This window comes from Rattus norvegicus, chromosome 2, assembly GCF_021556685.1.
Source record: "Rattus norvegicus strain SHRSP/BbbUtx chromosome 2, alternate assembly SHRSP_T2T, whole genome shotgun sequence".
Taxonomy (NCBI): domain Eukaryota; kingdom Metazoa; phylum Chordata; class Mammalia; order Rodentia; family Muridae; genus Rattus; species Rattus norvegicus.
In genome coordinates, this window is record NC_141535.1 from 1,676,133 (window position 1) to 1,696,579 (window position 20,447).

The window sequence follows — 20,447 nt, forward strand, 5'->3', positions numbered from 1 at the left end:
CCAGGGCTCCAACCGCATATATAGAAGAGAACAGACTTGTTGGGGCACCAGGGGAAGGGGAAGCCCCTGGTCTTGCCAAGGTTGGACCCCCAGTGCAGGGGAGTATGTGGGGGGAATAAAGTGGATGTATAGGGGGAATACCTGTGTGGGGGAGAGGGATGGGAGGGAATGGGGCTTATATACAGGAAATTGGGAAGGGGAATAATGTTTCAAATGGAAGTAAAGAAATATATCTAATAAAGTTTTTTAAAAAATTAAAATTTAGGAACCAAGAAGATGCCAATGCCAGTTCTAGCTATAATGTTTGGGTCCTGAAATGGAGAAGGGGCGTTAACAAAAGTGAAGACACTGACCACCTTTTGATTTTCAGGCAAGTGGCCACAAATAACTTGAGCCTTCTATATTTATACAATGACAATTGTGCTTACCCAAGCAGTGATATCATTGCTTACATTATTAAAAAAAATCATAATATCCACATTTCAAATGCTCTATCTTTACACAAAGTCCACAATAGTTCCCCTTCCTCCTTTTCCCATTCCTTGGATCAATCACCACCTAAACTTATTTTGCATTAAAGAGCACAATTTCAGCAATGTCAGCGCCTGCACTGACAGTGTACCGAGAATAGGGCAAAAGCCTGTGGGATGAAAGAAACACACACACACACACACACACACACACACAGGTTATTCCTGTCAAGCCAGAAGAGGAAGAGTGCCTCTGGTTTCTTTATTGACCAACTATATATCCCAAGTACAGCACTTAGCAGGTATCTGCCAAGCACAGTGGGGAACCCTGGCTGAGACTTCCTTAACAAAGGACCAAAAATGTGGCCTGAATAAATTAGGAAAATAACCAGGAAGGCCAGCCTAATTCTGACTCAGGTGAGAAGTACCTGGCCAGACTGTTCCCAGTTGGGGACAAAAAGCTTCTATATGCAAGGGCAGGGCTCAGCAGGGGTCAAACCTTGCTGGAGACCCAGAAGGGTCTTGTTGAGGCTGACAACATTCTGTGAATGTAAACTTTTTGTGCCATAAATCACAGGGAGAGGCTTTTAATCCTACATTCTAAGACCAAGGCCACACAGTGACAAAGCAACCAGGCCCAAATCCAATATGGCTCCCACACAGCAAGACTAAAGAGATATCTGGCCAGGCATGTCCAGTAAACAGGAAGATATACCGGTCTGGTAGCAAACATGGTTACATAGTTATGCATGGTGACAGGCCGAATTAAACATTTGTTGATAAACTATCTCTAGTTATTATCTCCTATCATAATTCCTTTTTAATTGCAGACAGACAAGTTCATTTTTCAAAGCAGATCTTCTAGACATCTTTCTAATATATAGATCTTTGTAAGATGCAATCACTCTAAGAGCCATTTTCAAGTCTCTATCAATCCCACATAATCTCTGCATTTTCCATGTCTCTACTGATCAGATATAGCTTCTTAAAAACAGTTATGTAAGCAGGACCTACCTCTCTCCACAACTGACACAGACTTGCTCAGTGTGACTGGGTACTTCTCTACAGATACGATTATAAGTCTCAAATTCCCAGGATTTATGGTAACATCTGGAGGATTGATAGATACAAAAAGAGGTGAAGAACATTTTATCCCTTGAGAGAGTTTTGAGAAAGATGTAGAATCATCCACAGTGACTTAGTCTGTGTGACTCCAGATGGCCTTGTCCATGACTGATGAAGTGATACAATTTTGATAATGACTATATGCAGTACAATGAAGGAATGGAGAGCTTGTAGGGCATGCAAACTTGGTACTAAATATAAAGGCCACCAAATTTACCTTGTCAACTGAGAAGTGGTTTCCATGGACTTGCCACAGTAGAATCCTGTCACTGAAGCACTCATATGCTATTCCTTGCAGCAGCTACATGGCCACTGCCAGAAAGAGGTAGCACCTCTGCTAAATTATTTCTGATACATGCATGAAGATCTGAGTGCAGTCTCCAGAGAACATGTAAAAAGTCATGGGACTGTGTTCCAAGCTAATCATCCTGGTGCCTGTGAAATGGAGAAGAAAGAAACCCTGTGGCTTGACAGAGCCCCAGTCTAGCTATATTGGTAATTCCATGGTCAGCTTGAGACCATGTCACAAAATCAATACAGTAGAGAGTGACTGAGAATGATACCCAGTATTGACCTTTGACCTCCTTATTCACACCTGAAAACATGCACCTGCAGACACATGTACCTCCACACAAACATGTACACACAAAGTACTGCGACCTTATAAGCAGACTCAAGCCTCTTTAGAAAGTTTCATGTCATTTTTTACCCTGCAACATCTCTCATACAGCACACTGATCCTTATTGTTTGTACTTTATCTTTTTTAGTTTTAGATATATTATGCCCATTGTCTATCATAATGAATTTCATCTTTAAAAATAACCTCAGAATCATTATATTCATTCAGCCTCCTTGTCTTTAGGCAACAGAAATCATTTTTTAACTTATTTTTACAGGAGATTGGAGAGATGACGGAGAAGGTAAGAACATGTACTACTTTTGAAGAAGACCCATGTTAGATTCAAAGAACAAGATGACTCATAATCACTGGTAATTTCAGTTTCAGGGACCCAATACCCTTCCTTTTCAAGGCTCCACAGGCAACCCTAGACATGCAAATACCAACACATAATTTAATAAAGACACACCCCCCACATACACATGTTTACAATTTAAATTATTTTCTGGCCTTTTTTTTTTTTAACTAGGACAAAGAGGGTAAAATTATTCAATCTACTTCAAATTTTGAAGGGGAACATTTTGCCTTCTCATTAGGAGACAAACTGCACCAGATTTAGAGGCATCTAAATCCAAGTTGACACAAGTGTCCATCATATACATTAATGTGTCTTTTGAATTGTCTTTTACTTTTCCATAATGGGTATTGCTTACAATTGTGTTGCTGCAGATTTGGTTTTACCACAGGCTTCTTTGATGCTCTGAGCTGCTTTGAGTTTAATTTCTGCTCCTCTCTCAATTAGCTTCTCACCCTACATTGTTATTCTATCTTATCATTCATTTTATAACATCCATGCTCCAAAAATTTGAAGAAGATAACAATGGCTGCTTAAAGTGTACTTCTTTTCCTTATAGTCACTCTATTGGAAAACATAGATTTTTGCCTTTAATTGTTGTTTTGTTTCTTTGACACAAGCTTTTTCCTTGAGTATAATAATATTGTTTTACTCTTTTAAATTTATCCTTTCCAAGTAAGACAATAGAAAACTTGTGGGGGTGCTTTGTAATTGAATATGAGGATGATCCCTCTTGTCTATATTTTGATGTCTTCTACATTTGAAAAATGAGCGCTGATTCAGCAACTAAATCCTACACAGGCAACCACTGTGGAGAGTCCAATGGAAGTATTCCAGGACTCCTGATGGATGTCAGCTCCCCTTGGACTCATACACTTGACATTTTTAACTAATATATTACCCTAAACCCAGGTTTTGGGGTATTTTCTTTCATCCTCTACCTCATATCTCAGAAAGAATGAAGAATATCATATTGGAACAAGGTCACTTGATTCTATTTCACGATGTGACTAAGAAACCTGGAATCTCCTAGTAGTATTCCTGGTTTGGTTATAAAGGAGAACATTTTGTTTTATTTCTCTAGTTACATATAGTACATTTCAGTGTAGATGCCTATTCCTCCACCATGCAAGGAAAGGTCCCTATAAATCTAAGTGATACAAATACAAGTGCTATTGTCTGGTCACCCTGGTTACACAATTCCACTGTGGAAAAGTCTCTGGAATCTACATGCCCCATATTTAAGTTTTTTGATTCATCAATCTGAGTAATACATGTTCATGAGTCTGAACTTATAGAATACAGGAGTTGTTTAGTTTATCTCTGCAAGACCATGTTCCCTTCATATGAACTATATACGTATTCTTCTTTTAATTCTCAATATTATGTTCTGTTGCTCTGTAATACTATGCAGAAATTCCATGTATGTAATTTTTTTCTTGCTTCAGAAAGGGGTGAAACGAAACACACATATGTATAGGGATACTTTCTCTAAGTCTGGGTATGTATCAGCTTTACAGAATTCTTACCATATCTCATGTCAACCTATTTCCTTTAATTTATGCATATATATTTAAGTCCTATATTTTTACAATTCTAATTTTCTGATTCTTTTAGTTGAGTATTTGCTTGTTCCTGCATGTGATTGCACACATGTGGATGACGGAGTCCAATTTATGGCATTCATTTCCTCCTTCCATTGTGTATGTCCCAAGAACCAAACCAAGGTTAACTGCCTTGGCAACAAATATCTTTACCTACTGAGCTATTTCATTCTTCCTAGTATATTTCATAATTTATTGTTGCAAGCCCAATTGCTACCCCATGCCCAAAAGGAATGTTTTCTTACTGGTGTGTGCTACAATCTAAAGCATTTCTTCAGATTAAGACATTGTCCTCTTTAATACCCTATTATGATACATATAATATCTGTGGGCATGCAAAAACACATATACACACATAATTTCACTGACATACACTGTCGGTGCCCAATGCCAGCACCGACACGGTACCGATAATCGGGTGAAAGCCTGCGGGATTAAAGAAACACACACACAGGTTATTATTAGCCATTCTTTTGTAAAAATTTTAATGATATCACTTCAATACATAAGCTTAGAGATATACACCCACAAACTCTCACCTACAAACTATATAAGAAGGTTTTTTATCAATGTGATATAAAACTAGAGATAACTTGGAAGAAGAAATCTTAACTGAGAAAAAACTCTTCATAAGATTGTCCAACGAAAAAGCCTGTGGGCACTTTCTTGATCAATAATTTTGTTGGAGGGCCCAGCTCACTGTAGGTTGTCCCACTCCTGGGTTTATTGTTCTAGCTTTTATAAAAACACAGGCTGAGCAAGCCATAAATATATACCAATAAACAATCTTCTTCCCATGTCTCTCTAACATTTCCTGCTGCTTAATCACTGGGATATCTTCCCACCCTACCTGATGCAACTAGGATTTGTTTTAGTGATTTTGTGTGTTGGACTGATGGCTGCGAATGGGATCATAAAATAAGACTTAAGTTGAATCTTTCAACCTTCTAGAAAATGTGTAGAATAATTTTATTCTAATACCCTCATCTTTGAGACACAGGACATCATATATGAAAGGTCAGAAAGATTCTGCCATAAATATAGGCATCCTGAAAGGTTAATTCTTTACAACCAATAGGTCCAGGTAAGAACTAGGTAGATAAATATTAGCAACATGATTGTACATTGTAAGGTTAGTTTATATAAGGAAGTAGCCATGTTTGAAAGTGTCATATAATTGAGGGCCAGATAAAGTAGTAATTCAGAGAAAAAAAAGTGACAGAATGTATCACAGATAAAATACGCCCAATTCACATGAGAACAGCTTAGGAATAAGAGAATACACAGGTGTAGAGAAAGAGAGACAAAAATAGACAAAAGAAAGACAGAGAAAAGTAGAGCAAGAAAGAGAAGTTGTGCTGTGTGGCATGTGCATACAGAAGCTTTCTGGACATGATTTTACAGATTCAGGTTCTGAGAGAACAAACTATTCACTGGGGAGAACAGAAAAAGCTGGAGAATTAGAAGGACCCAGAAGATTGTAACACATTGTCCAAGTTAATGTGAGTCCAAGTAGAACAACTCATGAAGATGCCAAGAGAAACCATATTGAATCAGTCAGCTTGGAAGGTTGGATCACATGGAGGCTAGAAGCTCCTATTATTAGGTCTATAAATAGTAGAACAGAGGGAAAAAATACTCTGGCCTCAGCCTAAAGGACGTATTTGCGTAGCTTGGGTAAGACTCTTATCTCATCACTCTATCTAAGGAAAGAAAAGTGACATTCACTTAGAAAGACATACAGACACACACACAGACAGACAGACACACACACACATACACAGAGACACACAAACACACATACATACAAACATAGAGCGGTGTGGGGAAGGAGGGAGGAAGAGAGGGAGGGAAGAAGGGAGAGAGAATGCTTGCAGTCAACCATTGAGCTGAGAACAAGGTTCCAAAAAGAGGAGTTAGAGAAAGAACTGAAGTAGTTGAAGGGGTTTGCCACCCCATAAGAAGAACAATATCAACCAACCAAACCTCTGCACTCGATCTTCCATGGACTAAACAACCATCCAAAGAATACACAAGGATGAGCCTATGGCTCCACCTGCATATGAAGCAGAGGATGTCCTTTTCAGTCACCAATGGGAGCAAATGCCCTTGGTCCTGTCAAGGCTTGATGCCTCAGTGTAAGGAACTGTCAGAATGGGCAGGTTGGAAGGAGTGAGTGGGTGACTGAGGAACTGCCCTCAGAACAGGAGGCATGAGGGGAAATAATAGCCAGTTTCTAGAGGGCAAATCAGGAAAATCATATTTAAAATGTGAATTTAAAAAAATCCCCTCCCCCAATGAAAGAAAAAGAAAGAGAAATGGAGAAAGAAAAAGAAAAACAAATGGGGGTACATAACTAAACAGATGCCAACTGGTGATGCAGTGGAGTTATTCCCATGATAGTCAAGCAGCTTCTGGGAAACCAAAGTCTTTGGGTTCCGGGGGAGTATGGTTGCAAAGCTGAAACTTAACGGAATTGATGGAAGGGCACCACCAGGTGTGGAGCCTGCAGCTTAATTTCACTCAACACGGGGAAACCTCACCCGGCCCGGACACAGACAGGATTGACAGGTTGATAGCTCTTTCTCGATTCCGTGGGTGGTGGTGCATGGCCATTCTTAGTTGGTGGAGCGATATGTCTGGTTAGTTCTGATAATGAACTAGACTCTGGCACGCTAACTAGTTACGAGACCCCCTGAGAAGTAGGCGTCCCCCAACTTCTTAGAGGGACAAGTGGCGTTCAGCCACCCGAGATTGAGCAATAACAGGTCTGTGATGCCCTTAGATATCCGGGGCTGCATTAGCATCACACTGACTGGCTCAGCGTGTGCCTACCCTACAAAGGCAGGCGCGGGTAACCCATTGAACCTCGTTCGTGATGGACATCGGGGATTGCAATTATTCTCCATGAACGAGGAATTCCCAGTAAGTGCCGGTTATAAGCTTTCGTTGATTAAGTCCCTGCCCTTTGTACACACCACCCTTCGCTACTACCAATTGGATGGTTTAGTGAGGCCTGATCAGCCCATGGCCCTGTCGGAGGGCTGAGAAGAAGGTCAAACTTGACTATCTAGAGGAAGTAAAAATCATAACAAGGTTTCTGTAGGTGAACCGGTGGAAGGATCATTAATGGAGAAGGCCGAGGGGGTGTCTGGTCCTTTCTCGGGCCTGTGTAAGTCCCTCCTCTCACCAGGAGACGCGTCCCCGGGTCCTGGTCGCATTCGTGGCATGTGCCGTGGCCGCCGGCCAAGTGAGCATTTTGGGAAAGCCGGGGGTTGTTAAGGAGAGGTGCGGGGAGGGTGTCAGGTGTGGTCCGTCGAGGGACCTCCTGAATTCTCTCTCTCTCCCTTGCTCTTCTGCCTATGTCCTTGCCTCCGTGCACTGGCCTCTGCCTCCACCACTGCTGCCTCCACAGCCGGCACCTCCCTTGCCTGCTGGCCAGCCAAGGCCCTCGGCATACCGAGGTCATTCTGCCTCTTTCTGAACCGGCCCGTGATCTCATCTCGTGTGCACGGGGTGGTGGGGGTGGGGGGGCGCAGTACACGGTGGCCCGGACCCGCTCCCTCTCCTCATGGCACCAGCCGCACCTCTGCCACAGCTCTCCCGCTCTGAAGGTGTCAGGGTGTCTCTGTCGCATGCAGGGGGTGCTTGTGCCACGTGTGGGCTCTCGCAGCCCGCCCCGCCTTCTGGACCTCGCGTGTCCACCCCGCTCCTGTCCGGGTACCTAGCTGTCCTGTTCCGGCGCGAGAGTTTAAAGACCCCGGGGGAGGGGGTCGCCCTACTGCCCATTGGTCGTCCGCAGGAGGGATTCCCGTTTCCTCCCTCCACCTGGTGCTCCCTGAGACTCAGTGGGCCCCCTCCGGTCGCCGGCCCTTCCAGAGGCGGCGGTCGGGGGGCCGTGTCGCGGTCCCGCCCTGGGCGCCCGTGGGGTCCGGGCCCGAGAGCCCGACTTGCCCGCCCATTGGATGGCCGCTGCCGGATGCTGGGTTCACGGCGTCCCTTGTCCAGTGTGTCCCTCCTTTCAGTTCCCAACCCTGTCTTTTTTTTCTTTTCACATGTATTCTTTAGTTTCCCACTGGCCAGCCTGAGGTGGAGCCGCCTCGCCATTGGCCCCTCTCTTCCGGTTCAGCAGGGGGTGCGGGGGAGCTTGTGCTGTTGTTAGCACCCATACGAGTCCGCTCACACCCCAGATACTGATACAACTCTTAGCGGTGGATCACTTTGGCCCGTGCGTCGATGAAGAACGCAGCTAGCTGCGAGAATTAATGTGAATTGCAGGACACGTTGATCATGGACACTATGAACGCACTTGAGGCCCCGGGTTCCTCCTGGGGCTACACCTGTCTGAGAGGCCTTTGAGGATCAATCGCTGCCACGCCCCCTGTAGTTTCGTTGCCTTGGTGGGGAGCGTCGCGCGGCTGGGACTCTGCTCGCAGGGTCTCTCCCCTCGGCCCTCCGTCTCCTGAAGTTCAGACTGGGCGGCGTCCGGCGGTCGTCCACGCCCGGTGGGTCTCCTTGGGCCTAGGTCTCCCTGTCCACCGGCGCCGCGGGCTGGCCACCCTTCTCGTGGCTCATTCCTGCTTGTTCCAGCGCTCTCGCTCCCGTCCTCGCCTGCTCTCCCCACCGTGGGGACACATCAGCGGGGGCTGGTCGGGTGCCTGGGCGCGAGAGGGGCCATGTTGCCCGGGTCGGTCATCCTGCCTCCTGTCTGGTGGGAGGCGGGCCCCGCCCACTGGGTCCGTGCATTCGCCGCTGCCACGCACCCACCAGTGCGCGCAGAGAGAGCAACCTGCCAGAGTCGGATTGGGGATGGGGGATAACGCACCCGCCGGGGCTGGTCTCAGGTACCTCTCCTCCCCCCCCTCCCTGTTGTGGGGCCCGTCCGCTCGGGCACCAGCTGGCGTGACGCTGTGGCGTCCATGCTCTGACGGGACTTGTCCCCGGGATGTGGGAGCTGGCAGGGGTAGAGAGGTCGCAGGCCCCGGCCTGGGACCCCGGCACCCTCTCGCTCTCCTCTCCGTCGGTCCGCCAGCGGCCACGCGCGCCCTCCTTTCCTCCTTCCCCTGTCAACCGCGACCTCAGATCAGACGTGGCGACCCGCTGAATTTAAGCATATTACTCAGCAGAGGAAAAGAAACTAACCAGGATTCCCTCAGTAATGGCGAGTGAATAGGGAAGAGCCCAGCGCCGAATCCCCGCCGCGTGCCTTGGCGCGTGAAATGTGGCGTATGGAAGACCCACTCCCCGGCAACGCTCGTGGGGGCCCAAGTCCTTCTGATCAAGGCCGAGCCCTTGGACGGTGTGAGGCCGGTAGCGGGCCAGGCGTGCCGGGCCCAGATCTTCCTGGAGTCGGGTTGCTTGGGAATGCAGCCCAAAGTGGGTGGTAAACTCCATTTAAGGCCAAATACCGGCACGAGACCGAAAGCCAACAAGTACAGTAAGGAAAAGTTGAAAAGAACTTTGAAGAGAGTTCAAGAGGGCGTGAAACCGTTAAGAGGTAAACGGGTGTGGTTAGCGCAGTCCGCCCAGAGGATTCAACCCAGAGACGGGCGTTCGGCTGTACGGGTGATCCCGGCGGATCTTTCCCACTTCCCGTTCCTCCCGACCCCTCCATCCGCGCGTTTTTCTCCCCGCCCCCCCGCCAAGCGTCCTGCCGTCGCTGTCCCCGTTCCACCCGACAGGGTGGTAGGCGGGCGCTCAGGCGGTGGGAGCGGGTGCGCAGGTGCTGCCAGGGGGTGGGATTGGTGGGTGACCGCCCCTCCCCCCATGTTCGGCGACTGGCCGCAGCCAGGCACCCATCCACCAAGGCGGTGCGCAGAAACCGGCTAAGGGACCGCTGGGAAGGCCCTATGGGGAAGGTGACTGGGGGGGGGGGGGGAGTGCGGCGCGGTATCACCTGGGGGCCCCAGACCACCCCGTCCCGAGTGTTACAGCACCTCCTCTCCATACAGAAGACACTGACAGACAGACTGACAGACAGACAGACACACACACACACACACACACACACACACAAATACATATTTAAGTATTTAAAATGATGTTTAAAAAAAAACAGTCTTCCTGTTTAACAGATGTTTAAAGGGAAGTTGGCTGACAGAACGTTTTTGTGGTTTTTTATCCTCTTTTTTACCAAGTAGGAGGTAGATCTGTTGGCCCTTTTATTAAAAGCCAAAGTATTAAGTTTCAACTTTTCCCATTATGTTCCTTTCACGAAAACCAGGGAATGTTGTTTCTTTGGCTTTTCCTTTTTGAAACAAAATGAAAGGAGCTCTACCAGTTGGCCTAGTTTCCCTGTTCCTTTTCCTTCTGCCACGGTATGCTCGATGAAATAAAGTAAATAAATGAAGATTCTAGTTATTTATTTGTTTGGGAGACCCGAACCCTCTCTCAAGAGATACTTCCATCTCCCCCCTCCACACACACAAGGCCTCCTCCCTGTATGTGGGGGAAGGGGTAGGGGTGGACAGGAGCTAGCTGAGAGGGGGTGGGGTGGGGCTGGAGAATGTGCATGTCCCTGAAGGACTGTCCAGGAAATACTGCTGCTGCCCTAGCATGCTTTGCTTCAGCGCTGAGCCAGGCGGTGCCTCTTTAGGGGGGGCAAGTTTTCTGCCTGAAATCAGTGAGTGATGATTTCAGTGTGAATGTCTGATCCCTCGCTGTCCTTTCAGTGCTCTGGCTCATGGCAAATGACTGAAGAAAACCTTAGTTAGACTCACACCCAGCTGTTTGGAAATGGTAATGGAATTGATAGCACACCCTCAGGGAAAGAGAAAGACTCCCTTTGCTCACTCCCAGCCTCACCCTGCCAGCTCTGGATTTCTAAGTAAGGCTGAATCTGGACCATATTTACAGGATTTGGCATTTCTGATTCATGTTTAATGTTTAGTTAAATAAAGCTTGTGAAGGGCTGGAGAGATGGCTCTGAGGTTAAGAGCACTCACTGCTCTGCTCTTCCAGATGTCCTGAGTTTCATTCCACAGAAACCATATAGTGGCTCACAACCCTCTGCAAAGGGATATCCCATGTACTCTACTGCCATGTGTATATGAAAAGGGTTTTAGTATACTCATATAAATGAAAATACATAAACAAACCTTTAAAAGAATGAAACAAAATGAAGCTTGCAAAGAAATTGAGCATCTTAAAATGCCAGGCATGTCTATCCACTCCTTTCATTTTATTTAGTGTGTGTAAAACATAACCACACAGGTGATTCCCCTTTTATTAATCTTGATAGCACAATTGGGACAGAAGTGCAAATTATCATCTACCTATCTGGGAGTGGAGTGGTTGGATACAGGGAGATGGAACATTTGTAGTTAGTAAAGTTCTGCTGTCGGGTTTTTTTTTTTTTCATTTCCTTTTTGGATAGATATCGGGAGCTTTTTTCTTTTTTAAAGTACAAATTTTGTTTTCTGTGCAACATTCTGATCATAGTTTCCCATCGCAGAGCTCTTTCCAGATCCTTCCTCCCCATCCACCACCCTGTTCTACTCCAGGCCTGCCCTTATATGTGTTTGATGCATACCCAGGTGAATCTCCATTGGAGAAAGCACAATATTCCCATCTCCTATGACTGTCAATGGCAGATGACTTAAATGCCAGTGACTTCGGACTTGACTCCATTTTTCCCTTGGAGAACTGGGTTTGGATCTGTTGAACGAAGGCAGGCCCTGGGTTTTGAAACAAACAAACAAACACCCCAAAAAATATTTAAAGAAGGCAACAACTGCCTGCACGCCAAGAGACTGTTGATTCCTCTTTGGAGCTAGTAAGATGTGAAACTTGCTTAATAAAGTAGAATCCACACAGCACAAAGGGAACACTTTAACAAATTATGAGGAAGAGAGAGAGGAGAGAGAGAGAGAGAGAGAGAGAGAGAGAGAGAGAGAGAGAGAGAGAGATCTGTTTATCTCCCTCCTCTAGTTTTTCAGACTAGAGATTTCATCTTCCTCTGTCTCTGGTGCTGGTGGCTTTACTACTGGTTTGGGGGGATTTGGATAGGGATATGAAGAAAAAAAGTCTTGAGTGCTGATTTTAAACTCTCTCTCTCTCTCTCTCTCTCTCTCTCTGCCCCTCTCCCTCTCCTTCTCCCTCTCCCTCTCTCACTCTCTATCTACACACACACACACACACACACACACACACACACACACTTCCTAGGATGAAAGAAAAAAATGAAAAGGAAGGCACCCATGGTGATGCATGACTTTGATCTCACTTTGGTCTCAGCACTGGAGAGGAAGATAGGAAGGCCTATCTGGATGCAATGTGAAGAAGGCCTATGTCAGATTAGTTAATGGCTAGGTAACTGTTACCTAGCTAGTCTGCCATTTTGTTGCAGTTACTAATATTATAAGGACACTTTCCCATTAGTTGTTTCTGCTGTTACTGCCGGAATTCATTACATATCCTCTTACGTTCTTCTGTGTGATAACACACTCAGGAACCATACACTGTAGAAGTCAGTCTAACTGCATTCTTTGTTGTCTAGTTACCCGCAATTCTTTGACCTGAACCGAACACCCAGCAGCATTTTCCAAAACCATCCATGTATAAGCTTTTATAAGCTGGACCACCAACTCTAGAGCAACAGTGCAGACAGAGACTATTTGGAACCGGACTTCCATTTTGAGTTTTTGTTTGTGTTCTTGCTTTTTTTCTCCTGTCCTGTCCTGTTCTGTCTTGTCTGTCCTGTCTGTCTATCTGTCTGTCCCTCTGTCTCTCTGTCTTTCTGTCTGTCAATCCACACATATAGTTCTTTCCACATCTTATATTCAAAACAAATAATGCTTGTTGTGCTTCTCATTTCATTCAATGGTACTACTCTCTAGATCAGAGGATCCCCCTTACAATTCTCCACAGGTAGTGATGACTGGGGTGTTCAGTGCGACTAAGCAGGAATTATATGGTTGCTGCCATTATGCTTGATCTTACCCAAGGGAGGGTTTCAGGGCATGGTTGCCAAGATGGCTAACAACAGACAGTGATTGAAGCGATGGAACAATTACCTACAATTCTCCCTTTCTGTCACTGTTTCTCTGTCACTCTCTGTCTCTCTTCCCTCCTTCCCTCCCTCCTCTCTCAGACCTGAATGAACATTGGAACTAAAGTAAATGTACAGTGAAAAGAAGCCAGGTGCGGTGCTGCATGTCTTTTAATGCATCACTTGAGTGGTGGAGGTGGGTAGAACCCTGTGAGCAGGCTGCAGACCTGATCCAAGTACTGATTTCCAGGGCTTATGTGCAAAGACCCCTGACTCAACTAAAGAAATGAAGAGGAAATTAAAGAAACAGATACAATGAACTTGGAATAAACCAAACAAAGGAAAAGCAGTATTGGGGTGGCCTGGCTTACAGAGGAGGGGCAAACATTTATTTGCCAGTGCCTCCTCAGTTGAAACACACACACACACACACACACAGAGAGAGAGAGAGAGAGAGAGAGAGAGAGAGAGAGATCTGTTTATCTCCCTCCTCTAGTTTTTCAGACTAGAGATTTCATCTTCCTCTGTCTCTGGTGCTGGTGGCTTTACTACTGGTTTGGGGGGATTGGGATAGGGATATGAAGAAAAAAAGTCTTGCGTGCTGATTTTAAACTCTCTCTGCCTCTCTCTCTGTCTCTCTCTCTCTAAAGTGCTCTCTCTCTCTAGAGCACTCTCTTTCTCTCTCCCTCTGCCCCTCTCCCTCTCCTTCTCCCTCTCCCTCTCTCTCTCTCTCTCTACACACACACACACACACACACACACACACACACACACACACACATATACACACTTCCTAGGATGAAAGAAAAAAATGAAAAGGAAGGCACCCATGGTGATGCATGACTTTGATCTCACTTTGGTCTCAGCACTGGAGAGGAAGATAGGAAGGCCTATCTGGATGCAATGTGAAGAAGGCCTATGTCAGATTAGTTAATGGCTAGGTAACTGTTACCTAGCTAGTCTGCCATTTTGTTGCAGTTACTAATATTATAAGGACACTTTCTCATTAGTTGTTTCTGCTGTTACTGCCGGAATTCATTACATATTCTGTTAGGTTCTTCTGTGTGATAACACACTCAGAAACTATACATTGTAGAAGTCAGTCTAACTGCTTTCTTTGTTGTCTAGTTACCCACAATATTCTTGGACCTGAACGGAACACCGAGCAGCATTTCCCAAAACCATCCATGTATAAGCTTTTATAAGCTGGACCACCAACTCTAGAGCAACAGTGCAGACAGAGACTATTTGGAACCGGACTTCCATTTTGAGTTTTTGTTTGTGTTCTTGCTTTTTTTCTCCTGTCCTGTCCTGTTCTGTCTTGTCTGTCCTGTCTGTCTATCTCTCTGTCTCTCTGTCTCTCTGTCTTTCTGTCTGTCAATCCACACATATAGTTCTTTCCACATCTTATATTCAAAACAAATAATGCTTGTTGTGCTTCTCATTTCATTCAATGGTACTACTCTCTAGATCAGAGGAGCCCCCTTACAATTCTCCACAGGTAGTGATGACTGGGGTGTTCAGTGCGACTAAGCAGGAATTATATGGTTGCTGCCATTATGCTTGATCTTACCCAAGGGAGGGTTTCGGGGCATGGTTGCCAAGATGGCTAACAACAGACAGTGATTGAAGCGATGGAACAATTACCTACAATTCTCCCTTTCTGTCACTGTTTCTCTGTCACTCTCTGTCTCTCTTCCCTCCTTCCCTCCCTCCTCTCTCAGACCTGAATGAACATTGGAACTAAAGTAAATGTACAGTGAAAAGAAGCCAGGTGCGGTGCTGCATGTCTTTTAATGCATCACTTGAGTGGTGGAGGTGGGTAGAACCCTGTGAGCAGGCTGCAGACCTGATCCAAGTACTGATTTCCAGGGCTTATGTGCAAAGACCCCTGACTCAACTAAAGAAATGAAGAGGAAATTAAAGAAACAGATACAATGAACTTGGAATAAACCAAACAAAGGAAAAGCAGTATTGGGGTGGCCTGGCTTACAGAGGAGGGGCAAACATTTATTTGCCAGTGCCTCCTCAGTTGAATACACACACACACACACACACACACACAGAGAGAGAGAGAGAGAGAGAGAGAGAGAAGGAGAGAGAGAGAGAGAGAGAGAGAGAGAGAGAGCAATCAATCTGTTAATCTGTTTGTCTCCCTCCCCTAGTTTTTCAGACAGGGTTTCTCTATGAATTCCTCTGTAGACTGATGGCTCAGAGGGCAAAGCTGCTGTCTGTTAAAGGTCTAGGGAAAACATGAAGACCTAGATGCAATGTGTAGGCCTGAGGGAACTATTAAGGCCTAGATGCCATGTGAAGGAGGCCTACATCATGTATACATATATACACACATATTCATATATATGAATATGTATGTGAATGTGTATACACTCAGGTATCCTTTATTTTATTAGCTTATTTTGAATATAATTTCCATGCTAATGAAAAAGAGGAAATTTTCTTTGGCATCGGATTCTTCTTGAACAAAAAATGGATAAAAATAATCACATATTCATTTGTTATGTCTAATATTGAGAAGATATTCCCAGATATGGTGTTAATCCATCATTCTCCATGTGTGAACACAAAACAGACTTAGTAAGAATTTTGGCAAGTGGATTTTAAAAACTTATATAGGGTTATTAAGAGCAGTGGTAACATTTTTTAACTTGATATTTTATATATTTACACTGCAAATGTTATTCCCTTGCCCAGTTACCCACTCTCCCAAAACCCACCCCCTGCTTCCATGAGGATGCTTTTCCTCCCATCCACCCACTCGCACCTCAATAGCATACCATTCCCCTGCACTGGAGAAAGGAACATTCACAGGACCAAGGGCTTCTCCTCCTATTGATGCCAGAGAATGCCATCCTCTGCTCCATATGCAACTGAAGCATTAGGCTTTTTCATGAGTACTATTTGGTTAGTAGTTTAATCCCTGGGAGCACTGGTGAATCTAGTTGGTTGATATTGTTGTTCTTCCTATGGGTTTGCAAGCCGTTTCAGTCTTCCTTCACTCCTTCATTGGAGTCCCCATGGAGTCCGATGGTTAGCTTCAAGCATGCTTGTCTATATCAGTGAGGTTCTGGCAGAGTCTCTCAGGAGAAATCCACATCAAGCTCCCATCAATAAGGACTTCTTGGCATCAGCAATACTGACTAGGTTTGGTGGCTGCATATGTGATAGATCCCCAGATGGGGCAGCATCTAGATGGCCTTTCCTTAAGTCTGTGCTCCAGTCTGTGTCCCTATATTCCCCTCCCTCTTGAGTATTTTGTTCCCCCTTCTAGGAAGGACTGAAGTGTACACATTTTGTTCTTCCTCCTTCTTGAGCATCATATGGTCTATGAATTGTATCTTGGGTATTCCAAGCTTTGGACTAGTATCCAATAACTGTGTTAATTCACTCAGCATGGTATTACCTAGTTCTATCCATTTGCCTAGGAATTTCATGAAGTCATTGTTTTGGAATGTTGAGTAGTACTTCATGGTGTAAATATGCCACATTTTCTGTATCCATTCCTCTGTTGAAGGGCATCTGGGTTCCAGCTTCTGGCTGGAGGGCCTTTGCACTAGAACTCTTCCAGTCTGATGTCTCTCAGACATGCTCAAAAGTTTTTGTCCTGGGTGATTCTACAATCCCATAAATCTGGATATAATATTTTGTGTAAAATTATGAAAGCATTTAATTAAATTAACATATAGCAAAAGTTAAAAATATGGATAAACTCTCTTCCAGCTTAATCTTTTCTTGGTTATTATCAGTATCTAAGATACATACTGGGTGACAACAGCAAATTAAGAATTATCCTGCAGTCCCTTAACCATTTTCTATGTATCTGTGGTGTTGTGTGTTGTAAGAATGTTGGTGGATGTGAGTGTGTGGTGCATGCCTGTAACTGTGTGGCTTTACCCATCTGTGCATGTGTTTTTGGAGTTCTGAGAAGGATTTCAAGTGTCTTCTTTAGTGCTGTTCACTGTTCTTGACATAAGTTCTCTTGTTGAACTAGAAATTCAGTGTGGGATTGGAGAACTGGTCAGTGAGCCCTCAGGATTCAGAGGTAATAGTTATGTGTAGCTATCCCCTATGCCTGGCATTATGTATACATGCTGAATATTCACACCCAGGTCCATATGTTTCTACCCTCTGAGCAATTTCCCAGTCCTAGAGTGATGAATGTTTGCTTAAGATTTGATAACAGACCTGAATTGTTTTCTGTTTCTGCTTTTCTTTGTAATTTTCCATAGGTAACAAGCAGGTGGAAATTATAAAAGACACCTGAAAAGACCAGAAAATAAAAATAGGAGTACATGCATTACAAGCAATTCTATAAAACCATATTTTGCATACTTACCTTGTGAAGCACAGTTGATATTTCGAGGTTTGCCTGTTATATAAACAGCATAGTTTGATATATGGATAGTTTAGACTCTTTAAATAGAAAAGAATAAGAGAGATACATGTCTTGAAATAGTGTAGAGAATGTGATACTTTATCACATGAGAATTACAACTGAGCTACATAGCCTTCTGCAGAGGAAATGAGGGAGAAGTGTGTATATACCTTTTGCAGCACAGTCTCTGGAATAAAACAAACAGGGACATTTAAATAAATATATAGCAGTATTTAAAACTTCATTTCTCTTCCAATATTTGCAATTACATAGTCAAAGATTATATCTTGGAGTCATAGATCACTGTGCTATCTAGGATTGCACGATGAGGATGGCATAGTGGCAGTATAGTAAAATAACTGATAGGAAAAGCAGAGCAGTCACCCCATTAGGATTCATATGAATTGCATTTCCTCCCTGCTGGGAACTAAGCAACAATGGGTGAAACTGTACAAGTACCTCTGTAGTAATTTGGTGACTTGGGGTTATGTCCAGAGGATATACAGCTGGAGCACATGGTGTTCAATTTATTTTTAGTTTGTCTGATTTAAAATGTGATTGCTGTTAGTAAACATTTTTGTGATGATTGCTTGAAATTTATTTGCTCTTTATTAGAAATTGTAGAATCATATTTATACTTTGCAGTCCTGGGGGTACAGGTGGTTGTACACGGGGAACAACTAAGTCAGCAAATGATTACGTCAGACAATGCTGATGAAAAGAACATGGGATAGCACAGTTACAGCTGCCTAAGAACTGATATCCACAACCTAAGGGAAGAGTCTCTTCCCTCAACCTTGACTCCTTTAAGACATTGGCTTCAGCATCAGACAGGCCTTGAAAAGTTTTATCCTGGGTAAGGGAATAGAACTAGTGTTCCAGTTATTCTTTTGTCCAGGTCTTTCAGACAGCCTAGGGCAGTCCTGGCTCCCCATATTAATAGGTTCTTCGTAGTATTCATAAGACTTTCCAGCAGGATGTGATTTTTGAATTTTCTTTCATAAGCAGGGAAGTGTTAGATCACAGTCCTGTCTAACTGGCTGCTTTCCTCAAACCTACCATTCCCTTTGTAACCTCTCAATATAATTGATAAGCAACATATTCTGTGGCCTTGTAGTCTCTCTGTCCCTTGCATCTGATTCCCAGGCCCCAAAAACCTTTAATGGTAAATCTGTCTCCACCTTTTTTCTTTCTGTGATTCATCTATTAGTCTAGATCACAAGGTATATTTCCTACCCAAAAAAATCATACGATTGAGAAACACCAAAATCCTATAATTTCTTGGAAATTAAAAATCCTCACTCTCCTATCTTTGGGTCTAGTATCCCATCATGGTTATATGTGGCCATGATGCAATAAATCACTTCATACTCAAGTACTTAAGCATGTTTTCCCTTCAGGACACTTGACACACAATATATGTGCTGCAGTAAAAATAAAAACAACAAAACAAAACAAAAACCTGACAGAACTAGTTCCCAGTTATACCCTAGCTGTCTCACTCCCTTAATATTTCTGGTGCCATTGGAAATAGCAATAATTTATCTCAGTGGCTCCATGCTGCCCCCATCTACTTTCAGACACACTAATCTTCCCAACACAGCACCGTGTCAGGCCGCTCCTCCCTCATCCACAGCCCTCTTGGTTGGGTTTCCACCATGCCAGGCAAACACATCCCAATTCTTTGGTAGGCCCACGCATCTGGCCTCCATACACTCTCTTAAACTCAATTAAGTTGCCTTATGAAAGAACACATCAGAAAATATTTTCTGATGCAATTGATAAGATATAATTTGCCAATCTAGATGGCACAAAATCTTGTACATACCCATCCCTTGAGAATAGGCATAACAACCTGTAATATGTACAGAGAAGCATCTAAACATCTACTGCCATGTTCTCTGTGCTCTCACATTCTCACTCTGGCTTCCTCTGGCCCTCTAAAATTTTTCTCCAACCCATCCTTCCTTCTTATCCAATGACAGGCCTGGTTCTATCCTGTACCTCCCTTCACCTTAATAATGACATCAATCTACTCTTTTACCCTTTTAATTAAAAAAAAAAAACAGAAACTTTTTTCTCAAATATAAGTTGAGTACAACTATTATCATTCTGTCATTTAAAAGTATAACATGTACCTAACACCCAGCCCAACTTTTATCAGTTAAACAGAACATGTAGATATATTTTAGCTTTTAAAAGGCTTAAAATCTGTTATGTCCTGGTTAGCTTATGTATTATCTGATAACTAGCTAATTAAATATGTATTCTCCGGTTCAGTTTGCCAGAATTTTATTGAGTATTTTTGCGTTGATATTCATAAGGGAAATTGGTCTGAAGCTCTCTTTATTTGTTGGCTTTTTGTGTGGTTTAGGTATAAGAGCAATTGTGGCTTCATAGGAGGAATTTGGTAGTGCTCCATCTGTTTCAATTTTGTGGAATAGTTTGGATAATATTGGTATGAGGTCTTATATGAAGGTCTGATACAATTCTCCACAAAACTCATATGGATCTGGGCTCTTTTTGGTTGGGAGAACTTTAATGACTGCTTCTATTTCCTTAGGAGTTGTGGGGTTATTTAACTGGTTTATCTGTTCCTGATTTAACTTCGGTACCTGGTATCTGTCTAGGAAATTGTCCATTTCCTGCAGATTTTCAAGTTTTGTTGAATATAGGCTTTTATAGTAAGAGCTGATGATTTTTTGAATTTCCTCTGAATCTGTAGTTATGTCTCCCTTTTCATTTCTGATTTTGTTAATTTGGACACACTCTCTGTGTCCTCTCGTAAGTCTGCCTAAGGGTTTATCTATCTTGTTGATTTTCTCAAAGAACCAACTTTTGGTTCTGTTGATTCTTTCTATGGTCTTTTTTGTTTCTACTTGGTTGATTTC

At 43.8% G+C, this 20,447-nt stretch overlaps 1 non-coding gene and 2 pseudogenes across 1 annotated transcript; all 3 read left to right on the forward strand.

Moving 5' to 3' along the window:
- LOC148006609 (uncharacterized) overlaps positions 1-20,447 on the forward strand; it is a 2,902,548-nt pseudogene that overhangs the window by 1,626,857 nt on the left and 1,255,244 nt on the right.
- LOC147995882 (18S ribosomal RNA) lies at positions 6,399-7,303 on the forward strand (annotated as a pseudogene; the record flags this gene model as incomplete).
- Positions 8,375-8,528, forward strand: LOC120101120 (5.8S ribosomal RNA). The gene has a single exon (XR_015679252.1). It is a non-coding gene; the product is annotated as a 5.8S ribosomal RNA (ribosomal RNA).